Genomic DNA, 6,000 nt, shown 5'->3' with positions numbered 1-6,000 from the left:
GAAATATTGAATGATCTGGCTTACCTTAAGCAATGGGTAAGGCTTAGGAATTGAAGGAAGAGGGGAAGAGGGAAGCATACATGTGTATTTATATACAGTGATATATGTTTATGTATGAGCATACCTGTACAGATACAGGCTACTGCAAAGAGAAAGGAAAAATCAGCTTTCTGCCTCCACAGGCAAAAGGACCAAAAGTCACACAGCAGGGAAAAAAATCAAGTCATACATTAGCAAAAATATTCTTATGTCATTAAAAACAAAATAGACTGTCTGGTGATATTATTAAGTCTCCTTTATTGGCTATCTTTAGAAAAAGGCAAGGCAAACATATGCCAGAATTGACATAGGCTTAATCATTTAAGTCCTGGGGAGGAAATGGAGTTTCTTGAGGCCCCCACTACCACTGAGCATAGAAATCTCCTTACAACTAGAGTTAGGTGTGTGCTCCATTTTTCTATTGCTACCAGATGTATGGCTGTTCCTAGGGAACTTTTGTCTGTAGCAATATTAATCACTTCTTAGGATTAAAGATTGTCAGGTATGAAAAATGAACGTTTGGCTGTTTTATGAGAATTAACAAAACCCAACCAACAAAATACATATTGTTAGAGTGTCTTGTATGTCTTTCCATTAAAAATATTACAAAATTTACTTGGAATAGAAAAATTAATGAACTCCAGAAATAAAAGAACATCTCTGTAAGAAATAGAAGTAGGTTTATAGAATCTAAAGCCTAGGTTTGACCCTTAAAATATGCCTTGATATAAATTATAAAGTTAAGTTAACAATTTATTAATAGACCATGTGCACTACCAAAAAGGGAGTGAAAACAAGGTACAAGCATATTACATTTCTACACGTATGATTATGTAGCTTTAAAGCTCAGATACCAAAGTTGGAAAGCTGCAGAATTCTGGTTGTCATCTGCTACTCCAATAAGATCAGATGAAGTATTTTTCTTTTTCTGTAAAACCTGAATTCTTCCCCATTTCATAAAAAACCATAGTTTTTTCTGCTTTCTACTTCTTACTTTTGGCTGTAAATATAATGTTTCTGAGATCTCTAGTCCTCTGTCAAAATCAGTTGACATTGCAATTGGTATTACAATAGTCAACAGACATATAGACTGTTCAGTAAAAAGGTGGTGGAAAGAGACATAAATGTATGCACAATGGAGCATGTTCCTGAAGTGTCCTTCCATTGGAAAAGACAGTTAAAAACGTAACTGGGGTGTGAAGTTTTCAGTTTAAGAAATTCTTATGTCTCACCTACATTAGTCTTGTAACGTAAAGAGTTAAAGGGGAGAAATTCAGACAGACAGCAAATTAGATTGCAATTACTTATATTTATTTAAAGGATGAGTATAGAATACATCAGCTTTTGTGTTTATGTCAAGTTTAATGAACCTTTTCAGTGAGGGATATTTGTACATACCACACTGTTTTTCATGCAATTCTTTGCACTGATTAAGAAGATATTCTTCTTCCCTCTGTAGTCTGGTGTCTTAGTCATCCAATGAGGCTTAGCATGGGTTTGCATTTTCTCCATGGATGGATTCACATGAGTTAGTAGAGATTAGGCGTTTTCTTTTATAAGTCTTCTCCAGAAAAGAGGAAAGGGAAGGCTGTTGTGTGCGTGCATGTAACTTTTGTTTCTGTAATTAAGGAACTTTTACGTCACCTAAATGTTACATCTGTGACTCCTTTGAATTCCCAGTGGCCGTGTAGATCTTAAGGAGATGATCTCACTCCAGAAACAAAGTGTTTTGCCATTTTTGGGGAGAAAGTTTTTTCTTGCAAATACCACCAACAGATGAAGCTATAAAACTTTTAACATGTAAATCAAAGTGGAAGCATTTTCACAAAGTTTTTCACTATTGCAAAATGCTTCTCTTTAGTCATGGAAATATTGACAATGAAAACTTCAAAAAGTAAAAAAATGGATAATGGAAACCAGAAATTGATCTCCTGCCTTCACTGTTATTTATCAAATACCCCTCTCCATCATTTTAAAACAAAATCCACAGTTGTCATCTCTCACTCTTTAAAATAAACAAAATAGTAGTTGAAGAGGATACAATTTTAAATACAATTTTGAAATAAAATTTTAAATACAATTTTGATGTGATAGTAAGTAGAGAAGACACATATTCCTTTGGAACTATGAAGTAAAAGTTTTCCTAGTCTCATAAGTTATGAGCTACAATTAATCCATCCTTTACTTATGTCTTCTGTGATTAAAGTCAGAAGATCTCGACATGCCAGAATGACAAGTCTTAGGGAACTGATCCGTGCAAAGCCAGAGGGCAAACTAGAATATCAAAGTCACAAATTTAGTTGCAACCATATTACTTAATATAATGTCCAAGGTCCATTACCTGTCCCTAAGTGCGAGTGGCATGGAACAGAGCACCTTTTCACAGCTAAGCTGCCTTAGCAGCCAGTCTCTATGACCTCCTGGGAAAGATCCACAGACCATGCTATTTCCTAGACAGTGCTCAAGCATTACCAGGGCTTGTTGGCAGAAACTGAGCCAAGGAGCATGTCATGCTTTTAAGCAGAACTGATGATCACAGGGTAGTGCTGGAGTGCCTGGATCTGTTAATTTATTGGTGTAGCCATAGTCCCTTTGTCCCTGTGCAAAGCGTTAGGTATTAGGTTACCTTACCTCAAAACTAATCCTATAAAGTAATATACCTAGTTCCTATATCAGAGATCTGGTCTGTAACTAGAATTTGTAGGTATAGAAGTATTACCTGCATTTAGAAGTTTCCACAGCTTGAGAAAGTTTCTCTGAACCTGGCTTTTACATTGAACATAATGTAATGGATGGAAATTTTCTTTTCACTGGAAGTTTTTAACTGGGAGCTTCTTATGTGACATGTCTATTCTATTCTCACAAATAAAAAGAAGTAACAAGGGGGATATTTTTTTATTGGTGGTGGGTGTCTGTGGTGGAAGGAATGCTTTGTATTACTCCTGGTAAATGAAACTGACAAATAAAAACACAACACAGTGCAGCTTTATGTCAGCTTTTGTTCCAAATATGTAGTAAATCTGAGGCATGGTAGTTATTATTAAGCTTGATTTTTTTTAGTTTAGTGGTAGTTCAATTGGAGAAGAAAATGTGAAAAAAAAATCCAAAAGATCAGATTGTGAAGCATGTCTAGCATCTTTTAAGACAAGTCTTTAAGCAAATTTCTCTTTGAAAGAAGAACATGCCACTTACTGAACAGATTGACTGTTCTCCTCACATTTCCCACTGATATTTACACTAAGGTGACCTTACTATACTGTTTCTTTGATGACCAATACCCCTGTGATGAAGGTCACAGCAGTGACTTTGAACCTGAGATTGGCTGATGAACCTGTAAAGCCAGCTCAATCTCCTCCACAGCATTTGCCCCATTAATCTTTGTGATTCTATTGTCTCAGTACATGCTTTCATTTTGTCTTGATACGATGTTGAGTTTGCATTTTATATTAGACTAATTTTATTCATTGCAGTTGGCAAGGAAAACAAGTCTTGAGAGACACAGAGGTCACACAAATCATAGGGGAGGGAGGAACAGGAATGCTGCATTGGGTTGCTGGTTTGAGTTGAATCAACTATGTTATCAATCATAGATTTCAGTCACACTGGTCCACTGAATAGATACTTTCTATGATATGACTGAATTTGGTTCACCACAAGCAAAATTTGAAGAATGAAAATGAAAAAAGAGCCACGATGGACAATTATAATTTTGCATGGATCAATAGGAGACATTTACATGGGAGATGATAGCCTGAACAAGAATTTTTGGACCGGGTAAACATAAAGCAAAAGATCAGTTTTAAAAATATTAACTCAAAATGTATGACAGTCCTGAATTTGCTAGTAAGCATGTAAAACTAGAGCTATTCTGGCAAGCAATCCCAGCCAACACATGATAGAACTTTTCTTCAAAAAAAGTCAGTCACTTCCTGAATAAAACACATTACTTCGACAAAATTATTTTTTTGCTATTATGATTGCCTTATTTTATCAAGGTCTAGACTGTATAGTTTTCTGAGGTGTGCAATTTCTTCCACATTTTTAAAAAAAGGTAGTTCAGCTTGCAATACTTATGAGCATGGATCATGGTTAAGAGAGAGACAAGAGACTTTCAAAGAGTCCTGTTGTATATACCAGTGCAGGGTGATAGTGTTGACGTCAATAAGAACAGAAAACTGCTAAAGCAGAAGAACACAGATTTAGAAATTAAATCCATATGAATAAATCCGTGCAGTCTTGAAAAACAGATGAGACACAAGAAGCCTAAAATATGAACTGCAAGTCTTTGGGATGAAAATGGGAGGTCTTTTCTTAGCATTATCTTTACCTGAGATCACCCTGCCCTCCCAAACCCTCCAAAAAAAAAAAAAAAAAAGGAAACAAGCTGGCAATACGTAGGTTGGTTGTAAAATGTAAAGTACAATGAAGTAGTCCACAGAAACAAATAATAAATAAATGCTTAGACTTTCAGCCAAAAGGCAAATGAGTTAAAAATATCAAAAGGACATCCACTTTAAGGAAAGATTGAGAAAGTATGTTGAAAACTAGCAGGGAGGACAAGAAGAAGGAAGGAGTATGGGTTGAAAGATACTGTTTAGAGGCATCTCAGACAGCAGTTTAAGTGCATGAAAATGACAGGAACTGGTCTGGAATTAGTCCAGATCAACTTGGCAAAAAGAAATTTGAGACAACAGCTATAATCAGCATGTGAAGTGAGCCTAGAACTGAAAGGCAGAGCATTCCTAAAGTGTAGGGATAAACCTAAAAGGGGAAAGCTTAGGGGAAGACTATTTGAATGTTAAAAAGCCAAGAAACAGCAAAAAGGTCCAAATGAGCAAGAAGTGCTGAAAGACTGAACTCTGCAAGAGCAGAACTGAAGGGGTCACAGGAAAAATTAAATGCACCTTTCTGAATTAATGTAAACACAGAAGATTATGAACTGTCTTACATGAATTATTACTCTGTAATATGAATGATTCATGAGGTAAAAAAGTCATTTTTTTAGCATACATACAGAAAAGAAGAGCTGGCACAATGAAGCAACATGAGGGGCATCAGGACAAAGCAGAGACTAACATAGCTGTCGTGTGACTGTAGATGACCTCCTCTGAGACTGGACTAACTGCTAGTTTCAAGCACCTGACAGGTGGTTGCTTATTATTAAATGTATGTTCTTTCCTGTGCATCTAGTAAACCTATTCTTTTTCTAATGGAATATCATCCTTTTTTCTGTAAAAAATATGGTGGGTCTACTAATAAAAACAGCATACTCTCTTTAAAGGAAAATAACCACTTTTGCTGTGATTCACCTACATTTATTTGCATTTCTGTATGTTATTTCGATAGCTTTAATGAAATTAGTCAAAAGCTCTTGCTGCTGCATCGCTTGGAGGGATATGTAGGAACACAGAGGGAAGCACTGAGGCCCTGAGAACAGCAGGAATAGGAACAGAGCTTACATAGCAGGTTACGAGGCCCCAGGAGTGCCTCCTCATGAACGCAGCATGGCTGGTATTAAGCAGGTTGAGAGGCTGTCAGCTTGAAGAAGGAGTGAGCCTAGGGACAGTCACTTACGTTAAATGCCAGAGAAGCCATTAGCAGCAAAGCTCTTGAGTTTATGCTGCCAGGAGTAACGGAAAGATGGGAACTAATCCTTGCACAGATACCCTACAATGAGAACTTGATTTCCCGTAGATCTTTTATGCTTAGCCAGCACTGCTCCCTCAGCTTATCCATAAATATCCTTTCCCTCTTTATTTCCCCCTGCTCACTTGCATTCTTCTCTTGACCTTCACCCCATTGCAAAATGTCTCTTTCAGACCCATGTAAGATCACACTGCCTGAGGACTATTTAGAGAAAAAAAAAAAAAGAAAGAAAAAACACATTTGTTACAATAGACTGTATTTCCCCCCAGAAAACTAAAATAGGTCTGCCACTTTGTGTTCCACTATTATCCCTGT

The sequence above is a fragment of the Falco peregrinus genome, chromosome 7 (assembly GCF_023634155.1).
Source record: "Falco peregrinus isolate bFalPer1 chromosome 7, bFalPer1.pri, whole genome shotgun sequence".
NCBI classification, from domain to species: Eukaryota; Metazoa; Chordata; class Aves; order Falconiformes; family Falconidae; genus Falco; species Falco peregrinus.
Note: the sequence above shows the minus strand (reverse complement) of the source record.